A 19,882-nucleotide genomic window follows, 5' to 3' on the forward strand; every position below is an offset into this window, starting at 1 on the left:
TGGGCAGGCCCCTGCTCCCAGGCTGAGGCACACATGCAAGGTGGACACATCTCCATCATCCCAGCTTTATGCAGGGCCCTTCAGCCCTGCCCTAGTAAGAGGAGTGACCTCATCCTCCTACTCCATCCACAGACAGCTGCTAAAGCCCTGAGTGTCTCTGTTTCTCACAGCTTTCACCCAAGTCTTTCTCCTGGCCCTCCCCACTGCCCAGCACTGCCTCTCAGGTGCCACTCAGTGACCCTTCAGAAGGGTCTTTGGGCTTTCTCAATTGTCCTGGTGGTTATTAGCACCTTCCTGTCTCCTTCCAGATTGCAGAGGGAGTCTTCTTGTCCATCAGGGGTCCTGTACTGGCTGTGGCTGGGACGGAGTTACTCTCTGCAAAGCAGCCCCTTGTGGTACTGTGTTTTGGTTGTGTGACCAGTGATGGTCACCCACAGTTGTGGTTGCCATTTTTGAGTATTTCTTGCAGCAGCACAGGGCAGTGCTGGGCAGGGCCATGGGGTGTCTCTAAGGGCACAAAAGGCAGGCGAGACCTGCACCAGACCTCGCCCATAGCACTTCAAAATGGTTATCCTCAATTACTCTTCAGTCTTATGGGCCTTTGTCTGCTGGCTCTACACCACGTCTTGTGGCATTGCAGAGCCCTCCTTTAGCCCATGGACTCCTCAGATTCCCCTTTTCCTTTAACAGACCTTTTTTTGGATGGTCACTCATTTTATGAGGTTCTAATCACTTCATCTGAGGACCTTGTCCCTGCAGATTACCTGACATCTCCTGGAACTCCAGATTCCTCTCCAGGCTGGAATCTGCTGCCTGCCCCGCTGCAGGGGGTGCAGTCCCATGTAGATATATTTAAGATCAGTTGTCATCTCCTTAGGCAAGTTCTGCCATAATGGAAGCTCTTAGTGCTGCCCTTGGTTCCTCAGGGACCACCCTGGGACTTTCAGCCTGTGTCTTTCACTCCATGAAGAACCCCCAGAATAGAGAAGAGCAGAGAACAGCCCCTTGGTGTCCAGGCTCCTGGGTTTGCCTTCAGCAGCCCCTTTTGTTGCTGTGGTGCTAGCAGGAAGGCGGCTGTGACCCAGGGCTGTGCAGTGCCTGCTGCTGTCTGCAGGGATCAGGATGCCCTGCAGAGAAAACAGGACTGTCATCGAGGCATATGAGAGCTCAAGACTAACAGATACAAGAGCACAAGAGAACAATGTGGAAGCCAAAGGGAGCAGCAGTGAAAAGGCCATGTCCTGCTGCTGGCCATGGCCATGGCTCCAGGGAAGCAGCAGCCCCGACGCGAAGGCAGCAGACAGGCAGAGCCCAGCGGGCAGTGAGGGGCAGCCCCAAGGGCCACCGGGGCTGCTCCTGCATGTGTCAGCTGGGCTCTTGGTCCTGAGCCCCTCCTGCGTGCTGGGGCTGCTCCCCCAGCTCCAGAGGGGGTGGGAAGAGAGGGATACTGAGACCACTGAATTTATTCTGTCTTCTTTATTGTCTGTACCTACAAAGGAAGCCTAGTTCAGTAGGTTAAATGGAAGATGTAGTCAAAGTAAAAAAATTACTAAATAAATTAAAGCAATATCAAAAATTATGAAAATAACAAAAACAAAAAATGATATGAAAATCTCTCATCTCAGTTTCTCAAATAGAATGGTAGCGTTTAGAGGATTATTATTATTATTATAATATGATAATAATACTAAGTATAAAAATGGTATGATACAATTCACAATAATGTTAACAACACTGATGCTTAAGAAGCACATATAGAAACAATTTCCTCACTGCAACCTTGAGTTCCTGGTTCCTCATGCTGGAAGTGAGGGGGTTCACTGCTGGAGGTACCACTGAGTACAAAAGTGACACCACCAAGTCCAGAGATGGGGAAGAGATGGAAGCGGGCTTCAGGTAGGCAAACATGGAAGTGCTGAGAAAGAGGAAGACCATGGCCAGGTGAGGGAGGCACGTGGAAAAGGCTTTGTGCTGGCCCTGTTCAGAGGGCATCCTCAGCACTGCCCTGAAGGTCTGAAAATAGGACAGCACAATGAAAACAAAACAAATAAATGCTAAAGAAACACTAAACACAAGGATGCCAGTTTCCCTGAGATAGGAATCTGAAGAGCTTGAGGATGTGGGGGATTTCACAGAAGAACTGGTCCAGAACATTGCCTTGGCAGAGGGGCAGGGAAAACGTAGTGGCCGTGTGCAGGACAGCATTGAGAAAACCACTGCCCCAGGCAGCTGCTGCCATCTGGGCACAAGCTCTGCTGCCCAGGAGGCTCCCGTAGTGCAGGGGCTTGCAGATGGCAACGTAGCAGTCATAGGCCATGACGGTGAGAAGGGAAAACTCTGCTACAACCAAGAAGACGAAAAAGAAGACCTGTGCAGCACATCCTTGACAGGAGATGGCCCTGGTGTCCCAGAAGGCATTGGCCATGGCTTTGGGCAGAGTGGTGGAGATGCAACCCAGGTCGAGGAGGGCGAGGTTGAGGAGGAAGAAGTACATGGGGGTGTGGAGGCGGTGATCGCAGGAGATGGGGATGTGCATGGCCAAGTGTAGGAGAAAGGTACGACCCCTGCCTGGTTCATGGGAGGGGATGAGGAGGCAATGAGGCCCTGGTGCTTTAACGATCAGCTGTCTCCTAATCAGTGCCAGTGGCAGAGACAACAGCCATAGCCATGGGCACAAAGACCTGGGTCCTGCTGGGACTTGGAACCTTGTCAAAGCCCTTGCTCGTCTCTAAACCAGGATGGCCTAGAGAATCCCAGACCTGTACCTCTTTACTGCTTAGTTGTAGACACTTGTCCTTGTGGTGTCATACCGGATCTGAGCTAAGTCTGATAACTCAGATCTTTTTGGTGGCCATGCTCCTCGTAAGGCAGCTCTGTGTGAAGTTGGCCTGGTTCCTGCTGAGCAGGCACCACTGCTTGTATGGCATCCCTCATAGTGCCCAGGCCCTCCTTGTCCTGTGTACTCAGCAGTGTCCCAGTCTGCTCTGATGTGTAGCGTTACTCTCCCTCTCGTTCAGGACTGGGCTCTTCTCCTTGTAAATGTCTAGAGGTTTCTTTAGACAAAATCCTGTAGTTTCTCAAGCTCCCACCACACTGATGCTCCGTTCTGTCAGCTGTTCATGTCTGCAGGCAGACAAGAAAGTTCAGCCTTCATGTGATTGTGCTGTCTCTGACAAGACAGCAGCATTGGGAGGTACAGGGGACACAGAATCACACACAGAATCACACAGAATTGTCTAGTTTGGAAGAGACCTCAAGATGATCGAGTCCAACCTCTGACCTAACACTAACAAGTCCTCCACTAAATCAACATTTGGATAATACAGGAGTAACCAGTTGAATGGAACTGCAACACAGTCACAGAAAGGTAATGAGTGGAAGGCTGCCAGATTCTACTTTTTCTGTTCTTCATTCTCATGCATGCTGTCAGTTTCTCGGGAGTTGTGTCCTAAATATTATGGGGTTGTGCAGAACAACGTTAGAAAGGCCAAAGCCCAGCTGGAGCTTAATCAATCCATTCCTGTCAAAGACAATAAACACTGCTTATATAAATACTTTAAATAAAAGAGGATTAAGAATCATCATAAATTATTGGATGTGGGTGGAAACTTGGTGCCAAGAGATGAGGTAAAGGCTGAGGTAATTAATGCCTTCTTTGCCTCAGTCTGTAGCAGCAAGACCAGTTGTTCCCCTGGTCATTTCTTCCTCCTCATGGCCAGAGCCCACCTTTTAGGGTGGTTTGTGTCTTTTTCTTTTTTTTTTTTTTTTTTTCCTCCTGCTCTTTCCTACTACCAAAGCAGGCTCCATCAGGGTGGAAACCACTCCTGAAGTAGGCATCCCAACCCAGCAGGCTCCTTGCGGCCTCTCAGCCTACCAGACACAAGTCACCTCAGCAGCAGCTTCCAAACCAGGGGCCTGCTGCTGGCCTTGCAGGTTCTTGGCTAGACACAGCCAAGCCTTGTGCCTCCTGCTGCCCAGTCATGGACTCAAGCAGAAGGGACAGGACAACCCATCTTGGGGTCTCCTTTCAGTCTGGGTCGTCCTGGCTCTGGAGGCAGAGGGGATCCCCTAGTCAGCATGCCAAGCAGGTGCCTTCTGCTGGCCTAGCAGGGCCACTGCCAGATGTCAGCCCAAAAGTGCAGCTCCCAGGGAGAAGTCAAGGCTGACCTGCCACCTCCAGACACAAGTGACCTCACAGTCCCTTTCCATGACACGTTCCTGCTGCTGCCCTATCAAGTGCAGAGACAGAAGTGACCTCACAGTCCCTGCCACAGTCACATTCCTTCTGCTGGACCATGAGATCCTCAGGTGTAGCTGACTGCTTTCTAGTTCCCAAGGGAATAAGGCTCAACTTTCTGGGTTAGAGAGTAAACAAATGTTTATTGGGAAGGTTTGGTGTTCTTCTGTGTTTAGGGTATGGGCAGGCTATGTAGTTTAGGTCATTTTTAGGTCTGCCTAGAAGCCTAGGGTTAAATAGAGTATTTTAATACTATTATTAAGGGTAGGGTTTAGGGTGAGTAAGAGAGTAAAAGTAATAGAAAGGGGGTATGGGGTGAGTTTTGCTTCAAGGAATACCTTGTGTTCAAGCTTTAGAGAAATGGATTCCTGTCAGAGTGTTGGAGGAGCATTTAGATTTAAGGATTAAGACTACTGGTTAAAATAGTGTAAGGGCCATACATGACTGTACAAGTCAGTGTTGCTGCACAACCTGCATTTCATGATGCCTCTTACCTCTACGAAATCATTAATTTCTGCTGGCCATGCTCCTCTTGCCACCTGAAAATCTCACATCTCTCGTGTCCAGGTTGCTCCTGACCTCCCCATATCTTACTGGGATCAGCTTTCCGATGACATCCATGACATAGGCAGTATATGTCTCACCTCTGTGGGCTACTCTGTTCTTCAGAGAGAAGTGGCATTGTAGTCAGGAGGGAAAAGGGCCTAAAGGAGCATCCTGCCCAGTATGCCCATCAGCTCTGCCTCTCTACAAAATTGCGCATCCTACCTACTAGTTTTGTTTCCAGAATAGCTTCCATGGATCTCGAGTTCTTTTTCCAGGCCCTTATGAATGCTTCAGTTTTGGATGTGTAGAGATGGGATAAGGAAAGCAATGTGTGGATAGACCTGAGCTTAGCAAGGGATGCAAAGAATAACAGGAAGAGATTCTATAGATGCATAGCTCAGAAAAGAAAGGCCAAGGAGAGTGTACCCGCTCTGAGGGATGAGAAGGGTAAACTGGTAATGACAGACATGGAGAAGCCTGAGGGCCTCAACAACATCTTTGCCTCAGTCTTCCCTGCCAGTGAGGCTTCCCAAGTTTTTCATTTCCCTGAACCCATAGATGGAGGCTGGGGGGCAAAGAAGATGATCAAGTGGCTGGAGAACCTCTCCTATGAAGAAAGGCTGAGAGCACTGTGGCTGTTCAGCCTGGAGGAAAGAAGGCTTCAGGGTGACCTCATCACAGCCTTTCAGTACTTAAAGGGGGCTTATAAAAAAGATGGAGAGTGATTCTTTGCTCAAGGACATCACAATCCCTGCCCTGCCCCAAGGGGACAAACAGCTGAAGTTAGGGATAGGAGTGGGTTTGAAGATGAGATGTGCTGTGCGTGTGGTGGAGGGTTAGGTGGTCAATTTAACATTTAGGGATTAGAGGTTAACTTCTACAGCTAATGTAATGGAAGGGCTTTGAGGGAGCAATTCTGCTCAAGATGCCTGCTCAAGGTGTAGGAAAAGGGCAAGCCTTGTGGGTCAGAGTTTTGTTTAGTTCTTGGGTGAGGGCTAGGGTTAACGCTGGCATTCTAATTCATGATTAGGCTTAATCATCCTTCTGCTCAGCCTTGAAGTACAAGATGCTTTCGACATCTGCCTTTTCCACGTCCCGAGGAACCTCTTTGATCAATCTGTCCTTTCCAAGGTCTTTGAGATAAGTCTTATGATGACGTCTGCAGCTCCACCAGCACATCTCTCACCCTTCCCATGCTACCTATAAGCAACCCTAGGACTGACAGGGGGATGATGAAGGTATGAGAAAGGGCTTGGTTAAAACCTCTGACTACAGCCTTTATGGGCTTTACACAGACAGTGACAACGGTGTCATAGAAAACAGTAACACTCTTGAGGACAGAAGAGCAGGTGGATAAGGCCTTGGGCTTGTCAACAGAGGATGCACACACATGAAAACTGCAGGAAAGAGAAGAGGAAGATGATCCAAAGGAAGGAAGGAAGGAAAGAAGGAAGGAAGATCCCAAATGTAGATTATGAAAGGAAAGACCATGAGTATCACCGTGGCACTGCAGAACAGCTCCAGCAATGGGGCAAAACCACAGAAGGTGTCTATGACACTGGGGCCACAGAACAGTAGCTGGGAGGAGAAAGAATTACTGCACATGAGAGAAATTCCCCTGGTTCAGGTACAGCTGCCTTCTGGAGTCAGACCTTCCACTTCTCGAGCCTTTCAGAGCACAGGGGTGGCATACAGCCCAGGGCTGACTGTGGGACATGGCCCCCAGCAGGAAGCACTGCGGTCATGCAGAAGGTGCAGCTGGGAGTGCTGTCCCCCTTTGCTGACAGAGGTTGGAGCACTGTCTCCCCCATGTGGTGTCTTCCCCGTGTGGAGTATGGTGCCTTGTCTCCCCCACCGCACGGCCTTGACTCCTTGTGCCAAGCCTTGTGCCTCCTGCTGCCCACTCATGGACTCAAGCACGAGGGACAGGACAACCCATATGGGGCCTTCTTTCTGCCTGGGTCCTCCTGGCTCTGGAGGCAGAGGGGATCCCCCAGTCAGCATGCCAAGCAGGTGCCTTCTGCTGGCCTAGCAGGGCCACAGCCAGATGTCAGCCCAAAAGTGCAGCTCCCAGGGAGAAGTCAATGCTGACCTGCCAAATCCAGACACAAGTGACCTCACAGTCCCTTTCCGTGACACGTTCCTGCTGCTGCCCTATCAAGTGCAGAGACAGAAGTGACCTCACAGTCACTGTCATGGTCACATTCCTCCTGCTGGGGCAGAAGATCCTGAGGCAGAGCTTGCATCTCCCTAGTCCCTTAGGGACTCGGGCTCACTTTTCTGTGTTAGAGATTAAACAGAGTTTTATTGGGAATGTTTGGTGTTCTTCTGTGGTTAGGGTATGGATAAGTTCTGTGGTTTAGGGTTTTATTTTGGTCTGCCAAGAAATCTAAGGATCAGTAGAGCATTTTAATACTAGTGTCCAGGGAAGGCATTTGGGTGAGTAAGAGAATAAAGGAAAGAAAAAGGGGCTATGGGCTTAATTTTGCTTGAAGGGATCCTTTGAATTCAAGCATTAGAGTAGGGGATTCCTGTCAGAGTGTTGGAGTAGCATTTAGGTTTCAGGATTAAAATTACTGCCTAAATAAGGTAAGGGCCATACATGGTTCTTTTAAGTCAGTGTTACTACAGCATCAACAATACATGCACCTTCTTACCTCTATGAAATCATTATTTTCTAATGGCCATTCTCATTTTCTCACCCCAAAATTTCACATCTCTCTTGTCCATGCTTCTCCTAACCTCCCCGTATCTTAATGGGGTCAGCTTTCTGATGACATTCATGATCACAGAGTATCTTTTTTCACCTCTATTGGCTCCTCCATTAATGGGAAGGAAGTATCATTGTAGTCAGGAAGGAAAAGGACACAACGGTCTTTAGGAGCATTCTGCACAATGTGCCCACCAGCTCTGTACCTCCACAAAATCACACTTCCTACCTACAAGATTTGTTTCCCAAATGGCTTCTAAGGATCCAGGGTTACTTTTCCCAGGCCCTCTCACATGTTTCAGTTTTGGATGTGCAGGGATGGGATAAGGAAAGCCAAGTCTCACATGGAACTCAGCTTGGCAAGGGACACAAAAATAACAGGAAGAGATTCTTTAGATACATTGCTCATAAAAGAAAGGCCAAGGACAGTGTACCCCCTGTGATGAATGAGAAAGGTGAACTGGTAATGACAGACATGCAGAAGCCTGAGGGACTCAACAACATCTTTGCCTCAGTCTTCTCTGCCAGTGAGGCTTCCTAAGTCTTTCATTTCCCTTAAACCATAGATGGAGGCTGGAGGTGCAAAGTCCCACCCACTCTAAGTGAAAAGCAGGTTTGAGACCACCTGATGGAACTCAACAAGTACAAGTCTATGGGGCATGATGACTTGCATCCCAGGGTCCTGAGGGAACTGGCTGATGTAGTTGTCAAGACTCTCTCCATCATATTGGAAGAGTCCTGGCAGTCGGCTGAAGTCCCTGGTGACCTGAAAAAGGAAAACATCACTCCCATTTTTAAAAAAGGGTAGAAAGGAAGACCCAGGGAACCACCGAATGCTGAGCCTCACCTCTGTGCCTGGCAAGATCATGGAAAAGAAGTGATCTCAGACACCCAGCATGGCTTCACCAAAGGCCAAATCTTGCCTGACCAATCTGGTGGCTTTCTAAAATGGAGTGACTGCATCAGACAACAAGCGAAGACCAACCGATGTCATCTACTTGGACTTCAGTAAGACCATTGACAGTATCCCGCATGACATCCTGATCTCCAAATTGGAGAGATACGCATTTGATGGCTGCACCACTGAGTGGATAAGGAGTTGGCCTGAAGGTCACATCCAGAGAGTGGTGGTCAATGGCTCTATATCAAAGTGGATGCTGGTGATGAGTAGCGTCTGTCACGAGTCTGTCTTGGGACTGGTACAGTTTAATATCTTTTTCAATAACATAGTGTGATCGAGTGCACCCTCAGCAAGTGTGCAGATGACACCAAGCTGAGTGGTGTAGTTGATGCAACAGAGGAAGGGGTGCCAACCAAAGAGTGCTGGACAAGATTGAAATTTGGGTCCCTGTGAATCTAAGGAGGTTCAACAAGTCCAAGTACAAGATTCTGCACTGGGCTTGGGAAATCCCAGACAGGAGGATAGGCTGGGAGAAGAACTCATTGAGAGGATCCCTGCTGGGAGGTACTTGGGGGTTCTGCTGGACAAAAAGCTCGACATGAGCCAGCAGTGTGTGCTTGTAGCCCAGGAGGCCAACTGCATTCTGGGCTGCATCAAGAGAGGAGTGGGCAGCACGTGGAGGCAGGTGATTGTCCCCCTCTGCTCTGCCCTTGTGAGGCCTCACTTGGAGTCCTGTGTCCAGGTCTGGAGACCCCAACACGAGAAGGATGTGGATCTTTTAAAACTGGTCCAGAAGAGAGCCACAAAAATGATCAAGGGGCTGGAGCACCTCTCCTATGAAAAAAAGGCTGAGAGAGCTGGGACTGTTCAGCCTGGAGAAAAGAAGGCTCCAGGGTGACCTCTTTGTGGCCTTTCAGTACTTGAAGCAGCTTATAAAAAAGATGGAGAGCAACTCTTTGCTCAATCAGATTACAGAAGAAGGGGGAATGGTTCTAAGCTAAATGAGAAGAGATTTAGATTAGAGGTTAGGAAGAAATTCTTCACTTGGAGATGAGGCACTGGAACAGGTTGCTGAGAGATCTTTTGTTGAGGGATTTTTGAAACAGCAAAGATCCCATGGCTTGATGCAGCTGAGCAAACCAAGCTACCAGGACGACTATGAGAAGTTCCCATGACAGTGTTCCCACATTGCCCAGTTGAGGAATTTAGAAAAATGTTGTTCCCAGCAGCTCGCTTCAAGGACAGCATCTACATGACTGCTAATCACAAGGGGGTTGTTTTCTTGCAGGTTGGGTTGTTTTCGTGCAGTTCTTTGTCTGAGTGCTTTTGACCAATAATCTTGTGTGAGACACTATCCGCCCCTGTTAAGTATGCTATAAAAGTCAGGCTATTCAGGTAATAAAGAGAGAGAGCATGATCTGACCATTCTAGTGTCTGTTGTGTTTTCGACCGTTCTTCCTGCAACACATGGCACCTGCACAGGCTGAGACACGCAGAGAGACCTGAGAGACCTGAGAGACACTGAGAGACCTGAGAGACTCCGAGCACAGACACGAATATAGAGATTGCGGTGAGACGCTGAGATTGATTGATACAGATCGTGGTGAGACACGGAGATTGCTTGATAGAGATCGCGGTGAGATGCAGAGATTGATACAGATCATGGTGAGATGCAGGGATTGATTGATACAGATCGTGGTGAGACGTGGAGATTCACCAAATCACAGAATCACAGAATTGTCTAGGTTGGAAGAGACCTCAAGATCATTGAGTCCAACCTGTGACCTAACACTAACAAGTCCTCTACTAAACCATATCACTAAGCACTACATCTAAACATCTTTTAAAGACCTCCAGGGATGGTGACTCCACCACTTCCCTGGGCAGCCTGTTCCAATTCCTAATAACCCTTTCAGTAAACAAGTTCTTCCTAATATCCAACCTAAACCTCCCCTGGCACAACTTTAGCCCATTCCCCCTCGTCCTGTCACCAGGCACGTGGGAGAATAGACCAAACCCCACCTCACTACAGCCTCCTTTAATGTACTTAGGAAGAGCAATAAGGTCACCCCTGAGCCTCCTCTTCTCCAGGCTGAAAAAGCCCAGCTCCCTCAGCTGCTCCTCGTAGGACTCCAGATCCCTCACCAGCTTTGTGTTTTCTCTGGACTTGCTGGAGCACCCCGATGTCCTTCTTGTAGCGAGGGGCCCAAAACTGAACACAGTACTCGAGGTGCGGCCTCACCAGAGCCGAGTACAGGGGGACAATCACTTCCCTAGCTCTGCTGGCCACACTGCTTCTGATACAAGCCAGGATGCTGTTGGCCTTCTTGGCCACCTGAGCACACTGCTGGCTCATGTTCAGCCGACTATCCACCATCACTCCCAGGTCCTTCTCTGACAGGCAACTTTCCAACCACTCATCTCCCAGCCTGTAGCTCTGCTTGGGGTTATTGTGCCCCAGGTGGAGGACCCGGCACTTGGCCTTGTTGAACTTCATAGTTGGCCTCAGCCCATTGGTGCATCCAGATCCTCCTGCAGAGCTTTCCTACCCTCAAGCAGATCGACACACGCACCTAACTTGGTGTCATCTGCAAACTTACTGAGGGTGCACTCAATGCCCTCATCCAGATCATCGATAAAGATATTAAAGAGGACTGGCCTCAGCACCGAGCCCTGGGGAATGCCACTAGTGACCGGCCTCCAACTGGATTTGACTCCATTCACCACGACTCTTTGGGCCCGGCTATCCAGCCAGTTTCTAACCCAACGAAGCGTGCGCCAGTCCAAGCCACAAGCAGCCAGTTTCTCAAGGAGAATGCTGTGGGAAACGGTGTCAAAGCCTTGCTGAAGTCAAGGTAGACCACATCCACAGCATTTCCCTCGCCCACCCAGTGCGTCACTTTGTCATAGAAGGAGATCAGGTTCGTCAAGCAGGACCTGCCTTTCATAAACCCATGCTGACTGGGCCTGATCACCTGCTTCCCCTGCAAGTGCTGCCTGATGACAGTCACGATAATCTGCTCCATGAGCTTCCCTGGCACTGGAGTCAAACTAACAGGCAGATACTTTCCCAGGTCCCTGACACATGCTTGAAACAGTCCCCACACTGGGCTTACCCAGGAAGAGCCCTAAACCCACTGGAGGGACAGGATCTCCCTTCCCAGAGGCTGGGGTCAGGGCCCGACTGTTGGACTTCATGGGACACATCAAGGTTTCCTCAGCATCAGGGCCACCTTTCCTGGGCCTTGGTCTCCCCGTCATCACTGCCTGCACTTTTCTGCTCTAACAAGTCCATGGGGAGGCCTAGACAATAATGTCCCTCAGTGGGACCATTAGCACTGTGAGAGGCTTTGGAATTTGCATCAGACTTGGACTACTGGAGAAGCTGCTTCAGCCACCCAGATCAAGCTCCTCTGCCAGGCACTGCAGGGCTGGGGGCACTGCCTGCAGCTGGCATGGGGAGAGGAGAGAAGGGGGAGAGAGGTTCAGGGCAGCCTGGGTGGGGGGAAGGCAGGGGAGAGCTGGCAGAGGGAGAAATCTTGCCAGCCACCTCTCCACAGTAAGTCTCTGGGTGCAGAGCCTGCCAGGCTCTTCTGGAGCTAGCACAGCCCTCAGCTGATGGGAGCTGTCAGGAGGACGCTCGGTGTTGGAGTTGAAGGGCACACAGGGCTTGTGTGCTGCAGGGTCAGCGTGCAGGGCCCGAGGGCTCCCTTCTCTTGGGGCCGGCTGCAGGCAGTGCAGCCGGGGATGCAGGCAGGGGTGCCCAGGGCTGTGGTGCAGAGCAGGGTCCCTGCTGTGCCCCAGGGGCTGTGTGCCGGGGCAGGGCCTCTGCCGCCTGCCAGGCTCAGCACTCAGCCTTCCCGGGGAGCTGCCCAGGGGCTGCGGGGAGAAGCTGTGGGTGGAAGGAGCTCCCCCGGCATGGCAGGGCACGGCAGGCCAGGGTCCTGCTGCTGCCCAGAGCCTGCTGCCTGGGGCAGGCTGCTCACAGCCCCACACCTCCCCAGGGCACTGCACAGCAAAACTGCAAGGCAAGACCTACCTGAAGGCAGTGCACTTTTCTCTGCTTTCATTTTCCCACCTGTGTGGTGATTCAGAGGGATAGTAATGGAGTAGTAGTACTAAAGACTAAGGCTTCTTGATCATTTCTGTAGATATAAGGCACCTCACACACCTCAGTGTACAGACAGAACCAACATTACCTTTGTTTTTTCTTAGGGAATTATTTGACCTTCTCATGACCTGCAAACGGGGAGATGTCCCTTGCCAGCAGACTTCTCAGATCACTCCAGGTTCCCTTCTAAGTGTTGCTGCAGACCAGGACTGACTGCCTAAGAGCGCACAGAAGAGCCCCACACTTGTTGTGGCACCCTCAGAGCAACAACCAGACATAAGCTAAGGAGCTGCAGAAAGCTCTTCCTGAAAAGAAAACAGCACAGATTATTGTGTGCTAAGGTGTTCTATGAGACTTGCAGTGGGTTTTGGTCAGAGAAGTAATTAAATTTTACACTGTCATTTTTTTTTCTTTTGGACAGGCTCCCTTGCTCAGAGGCGATAAATGTGTAATGGCAGCTCCATCACTGAGTTCCTCCTGCTGGCATTCACAGACACACGCGAGCTGCAGCTCCTGACTTTCGGGCTCTTCCTGGGCATCTACCTGGCTGCCCTCCTGGGCAACAGCCTCATCATCACAGCCATAGCCTGCGACCACCGCCTCCACACCCCCATGTACTTCTTCCTCCTCAACCTCGCCCTCCTCGACCTTGGCCTCATCTCCACCACTCTCCCCAAAGCCATGGCAAATTTCCTCTGGAACATGAGGACCATTTCCTATGCAGGATGTGCTGCACAGGTCTTTCTGTTAGTCTTTTTGTTTTCAGCAGAATTTTCCCTTCTCACTATTATGGCCTATGACCGCTACGTTGCCATCTGCAAGCCCCTGCACTACGGGAGCCTCCTGGGCAGCAGAGCCTGTGCCACCATGGCAGCAGCTGCTTGGGGCAGTGGCTTTCTCAATGCTGTACTGCACACTGCCAATGTATTTTCTTTACCTCTCAGCCATGGCAATGCCCTGGACCAATTTTTCTGTCAGATCCCCCAGATCATCAGGCTCTCCTGCTCAGAATCTTACCTATGGGAAATTCGAATTACTATGGCTAGTTTTTTGTTACTGAGTTGGTGTTTTGTTTTGATTATTCTGTCCTATGTGCAGATCTTCAGGGTTGTGCTGAGGATGCCCTCACAGCAGGGACGACACAAAGCCTTCTCCACATGCATCCCTCACTTGACTGTGGTCTCTCTGAATTTCAGCACAGCCATGTTTTCCCATCTGAAGTCCCCCTACATCTCATTCCATACCCTGGACCTTGTAGTGACAGTTCTGTACTTACTGGTGCCTCCAGCAGTGAACCCCCTCATCTACAGCATGAGGAATCAGGAACTTAAGAATGCTGTGTGGAAACTCAAGACCAACTGTATTTCATAAGCAATAAGCTGCCTGCCCTGTTCTGCAAATCACTCTTAAAGGTATGCGTAATAAACAAAGCCTGTCTTATGTTCTTGTGCTGATTATTTTCCCCCCAGTTTTATTACAAAAGTTGTCCAAAAAGAAATATAATTCTGCATTTTATTGTGCCTTTTATGCAATTAAAGCTTTTTTTTTTTTTTTTTTTTTTTTTTTTTTTTGCTGCTCCCGTGGCTTGGTTCCAGTGCTGCTGTGGGGCTGTGCTGGGACTGCAGGAATGGACAGGCAGTGGGCACGGCAGTGACACACCTGGCCTACAGAGAATCATCTCTCTCCTAAAAGGGCTGTGCCTGAAGGCTCACTTCTGCGTTCAGAGCTGCTTTCAGATCCGAACATGCCCAAGGAAGAGAGTCCAAAGTGGCTCCTCACTCGGCCAGGCTGGGCACCTCTGAGCACCCCATGGCCACAGATGTGGGAGGCGGTCAGTGGCAGGGCCCCCACCAACTGGCTCTGCCCCCCAGCCTGCCCAGCACGGCCCTGCATAGTGCCCCCGTGCCCCAGGCACCACAGCCCCCTGGCTCTGCAGAGCAGCACCGCCAGCTGGGGCTGTGGGGAGCATGGCCAGGGGCTGCAGCAGTGGCTGGCCAAGCCAGCACAGACGGGATCACCTGGGAGAGGCTCCCTGGGAGATGGGGTGGCTCAGGAGAAGAGCAGGGCCTGTCCATGTACAGGGGAGACACGGGAACAGGAAACATTTGCTGCTGCTGCTGCCAGCGGGCACATGGTATGCAAGGGAACACGAATGAGCACAAAGGCCATCAGCTATCCCTAGGGGTGTCATGAAAGCCAATGGGGCAGAGAGTGTCCCGAGGTCCCTTCATGCTGAGAGAAACAACCACGGGGCATCTGCCTGAACAGCACGGAACAGTCCAGTTGGAAGGCACCTTCAGACACTGTCTAGTTCAAAGTGCAAGACCTGAATGCGGCTCTGGGATTTGCTTCCTTGAAGCTCTGAGGCTCCTGTGTACCATGTTCTGCCCTGTCTCTGCTGTCCTGCAGAGCAGGGGACAGGGTGGTGACAGCAAAGGGATTCCTTTGGCTGTGGAAGACACAAGGAGCCAAGGGAGAGGACAGGGCAAGGCAGCAAAGGCAGCACGAGCAGTGGTTTTGGTGCACGGCCATGTTTGTGCCAGGAGCCTAAGTGGGCAGCAGCTGGCAGGAGGCAAGGGGAGGCCAGGAAGCGCCTCCTCAGGCCGCTCCTGCCAGCAGAGACAAGGCCACAGCTGAGGGGAGGGGAGGGGGCTGGAAGGGTGGTGGTGAGGTCCCTGCCGTTGCGTGGCCTGGCTGTCCCCCAGGAGATGTGCTGTCCAGAAGGCCTTGTGAGGTCACCCAGAGCCTCACAGAGCACCCCAAGGCAGCAGGGATGGCACTGGAGAGGTGAGTGGCAGAGCCCAGCCAGGAGCTGGCTGGAGGTCCCCTCTGCTGCACCCGCCTGACGGAGCGTGGCAGGAGGAGGGCAGGCAGGGCTTGTGGCAACCACACTCACGGTTGCCTTGCCACAGGCTGTTGCAGAGCTCGGGGCATGGCCACCGCAGCCCCAGCCCCTCACAAGGCACTGCAGCTGCTGGGACAAAAGCTCCTCAGCCTCCCCAGCAGCCCCAGGTCCAGGGTCAGCCATGGCACCAGGAAATGGAGGTCTGTGAGATGCCGGCACCCCTGCTGCCAGGTCCAACAGAGCCCTAGCACAGAGCGCCTGTGCCCCTCTGGACCAGCCCCTCTGCCCATGCCAGAGCAAGAGGTACTCAGTACTTGAGGGGTGGCCTCACCGAAGCAGAGTACAGGGGGACAAGCCTTCACCTGCTCCTTCTGGTTACACTGCTGCTGAAAATAGCCAGAATGCCATTGGCCTTCTTGGCCACCTGGGCACACTTCTGGCTCATGTTCAGGTAAGTGCTGACCAACATTCCTAGATCCCTTCCCTCTGCGCAGACTGTAGTGCTGCATGGGGTTGTTGTAGCCGAATTGCAGGACCCAGCAATTAGCCATGTTGAACCTCAACCCCTTGTTCCTCTGCCCATCGATCCAACCTGTCCAGGTCATTCTGCAGGACCTTCCTCCCCTCTGTCGGATCAACATTTTCCCCCAGCTTGGTGTCATCTGCAAACTTACTGAGGGTGCACTCAATTCCCTAGTCCAAGTCATCAATAAAGATATTAAAGTGGATGCGCCCCAACACCGATCTCTGGGGAACACCACTGATGACTGGTCGCCAGCTGGACTTCAGTCCGTTCACTACTGCTCTCTGGGCCTGGCCATCCAGCCAGGTTTTAACCCAGAAAAACATGTACCTGTCCAAGCCATGGGCCTCCAGCTTCTCCAGGAGAATCCTGTGGGAGACCATGTCAAAGGCCTTGCTGAAGTCTAGGTAGACTATGTTAATAGCCTTTCCCTCAGCCACCAGGAGGGTCACCCAGTCATAGAAGGAGATGAGGTTGGTCAGGCAGGACTTGACTTTCATGAACCCATGCTGACTGGGCTTGATCCCCATGTTGTCCTGCAGATGCTACGATTGCATTCAAGATGACCTGTTCCATCACCTTTAATGGCACCGAGGCTGTAATTCCACAGTTCCTCCTTACAACACTTCCTATAAATGGACATCACATTAACAAGTCTTCAGTCATCCAGGACCTCTCCGGATGACCATGACCACTGTTAGATGATGGAAAGCAACCCAGCAATCACATCTGCCAGCTCTCTCAGCACCTTAAGGTGCATCCCATCAGGGCCCATAGATTGCCTAAAAAACTTCTAACCCATTCCTCTTCAAAACTCTTCCTCCCTCCAGGTTTTCTCTCTTGCTTCCAGGCTCGGTAGTGCATGGGGGTTAGCCTTAACAGTGAAGACTGAGGCAAAGAAGACATTCAGTAATTCCGCCTTCTCTGTGTCCACCATCACCAAGGCACCTGCCTCATTTAGCAGCAGTACACACACATTTTTCTGTCTTCCTATTGCTGCTGATGTATTTGAAAAAGCCCTTCTTTTTGTCCTTGATGTCTCTTGCCAAATTTAATTCTAACCATCTTCGTCACCCTCCTCTGGGCACTCTCCAACAGTTTAATGTCCGTCTTGTACTGTGGTGCCCAGAACTGCACACAGTACTGGAGGCGAGACTGCACTAGTGCAGAGTAGAGCGGGACAAGCATTTCCCTTGACTGACTAGCGATGCTGTGCTTGATGCACCCCAGGATACGGTTGGTCCTCCTGGCTGCCAGGGCACACTGCTGGCTCATATTCAACTTGCTGTCAACCACAACCCCCAGATCCCTCTCTGTGGGGCTGCTCTCCAGTGTCTTGTCGCCCAGTCTGTACGTATAGCCAGGGTTGCCCCATCTCAGGTGCAGGACCTGGCAGCTGCTCTTATTAAACTTCTTGTGGTTGGTGATCGCCCAACTCTCCAATCTGTCCAGATCTCTCTGTAAGACCTTTCCACCCTCAACAGAGTCCACAACTCCTCCAAGTTTGGTGTCATCAGCAAATTTGCTCAAAACGCCTTCTAGTCCTATATCCAAATCGTTTATGAAAACATTGAAGAGGACTGGCCCTAAAATAGAGCCTTGGGGGACTGCACTGGTGACCGTCTGCCATTACCGGCATTTACCACACCCCTTTGTGCCCTGCCCATCAGCCAATTGCTCACCCATTGTATGATGGTTTTGTTTAGTTGTATGCTGGACATTTTGTCCAGCAGGATCCTATGGGAATCCATGTCAAAAAACTTGCTGAAGTCCAAAAAGATCACATCAGCTGGTTTCCCTTGATTGACTAGATGGGTGATCTTATCATAAAAGGAAATCAAATTTGTCAAACAGGACCTACCCTTCACGAACCCATGTTGGCTGGGATCAATGACTGCATTGCCCTCCAGGTGCACTTCAATAACTTCAAGGATAATCTTCTCCATAATTTTACCAGTCACTGACATGAGACTGAAAGGCCTGTAGTTGCTAAGGTCTTTTTTCTTGCCCTTTTTGAAAACTGGTACAAAAAGGGCAAGAAAGTATAAGGGAGAGTTAAGGATAAGATGACGTGCACACCCGAGTTCCTGATCCCAAATCCTTGAAGTCCCTTTTGATTGCTCACAGGCTATGCGTTGCCACTCCTTCTCCTCCCAGATGTAGGACGAGCAATCGGTAATAGTGTGAGGGTTGAACCAAGCTGGGAAGCCTCCTTGTGATGTCCTTAACCCAGGCCCCAGGAAGGCAGCAGACTTCCCTTAGAGGAGGGTCCCTTCTACATATTGGACCCTCTGTTCCTCTGATTGATAAATCACCCACAACTAAAACTCACCTTTTCTTCCTGCTGCCTGTGGTCACTATACAGGGGGTTGGTTTTCCAACCCTGGAAATATCTCTGATGGAGAGGGATTGTAGCCTTTTCCATCCATCGACTGCCTTTCAGCCTCCAAGGCCTTATACCTGTTGCTCAGGTCTACCTGATAGTGTCATATGGGTGAAGGCGGGTTTTGCCCGCCACCTCGAGCCTGGACTTGTTTCCATTCATTCATATCCTTCTGCCTTGTGTCTGTTGAGGGATGGATACTGCATTCCCTTTGTGTTGGGGAATTCCTGGTGCCTGTTCTTGTTTCACAGAGGCCAGAGATGGGCATCAACAGTCTATCTCCCTCTCTGAATCCTAGATGTTCATAAGTTTTACAACCTCTTTTCATAGCTCAGCTACTATGCAGAGCAGGTCTTCCACCTGCTCGTATCTCACTCAATTGCTGTCTCTGCAGCTGCCCAATGGCAGTGTGAAGCTTTGGCACTCCCTGCAGCCTGACACCTGGACAGCTGAGTACTTTTTTGGAAGCTCAGTTTGGGTCTCCACCTCCTTTCTGGAAAGCGTGGAGATGGCCTTCTGCTGTTTGCCATGAGCGGTCTGTCACAGGAGCTCGCTGCAGCACCCTGCTTGCATGAACTGCCACACAGACTGCCACAACATGCCCTGACTGGCACCTAATGCCTTGTTTGCCTGCTCTGTGCACAGCATTCATGGTTGCTCGAGCTCCCCAGGGTCTCCCAATTGGCTCCCTAGGGGCTGCCTTCGTACTACAGAGGGGGGTGCTCCTGAAGGGAAACCCCTGCACCCTGCAGGCCCCCGCTCCTATGCAGAAGGTGTCTGCCCCGGAGCCGATCACCTCAGCAAGTTAGAGTCATTATAATTGGGTTAAATTGGTTTAAATACACAGGCACAATGAATAATGAGGTTTAATGGTGAAGCACAATTCTAATAAAACTGGGGAAAAAATACCACAAAGGAAGAATATAAAGCAGGCTTCGCCTATCATGAGTAACATTATGAGCGATTTTCAGAAAAATGCAGTCAGCTTATGGCTTATGAAATACACTCAGTCATCAGTTTCCACATTACATCCTTGAGGTCCTGGTTCCTCAAGCTGTAGATGAGGGGGTTTGCTGCTGGAGGCACCACCGAGTACAGAACTGCCAGCGCCAGGTCCAGGGAAGGGCTGGAAGCAGGGTTCCCCTAATCCTGGTCAGAATCTTCTTCGTTTCTGTGTTTGAAGGACTGCCTGCTGGAAGTTGGAGCAGCAAACTTTTCAGGGAATCCCTTTTTCATGATTGTTTTCTTTTGCAACTCACGTACCCGTGCCTCTAGGATCGCGGTAAATTTTCCATCCCATTTTCTCATGTCCTCTCCATGGTCTCGTAGGTAAAACCACAGGGTGGCACGGGGTGAGTACCCACCATATCGTCTTCCTTGTGTGGATGAACGACTACCCCTGATAGCTGAGACACTGCTCTGTACAGGTGCGGAGGAGAATAATCTCTCTTCAAGTTGGTGAAACTTTTCAGAAAGTTTCTCCCAAGTGTTCTCTTTTGGTCGGTGGACACTGGTTGGTTCAGGTGGGGATGAAGATAGATTCTCTTTAAGTTAGTGGAACTCTTCAGAAAGTTTCTCCACAGCTGAGACGCAGGCCTGTAAGGAAGAGGAGAGACTTTCTTCGTA

This window comes from Netta rufina, assembly GCF_964035555.1.
Source record: "Netta rufina genome assembly, chromosome: 18".
NCBI classification, from domain to species: domain Eukaryota; kingdom Metazoa; phylum Chordata; class Aves; order Anseriformes; family Anatidae; genus Netta; species Netta rufina.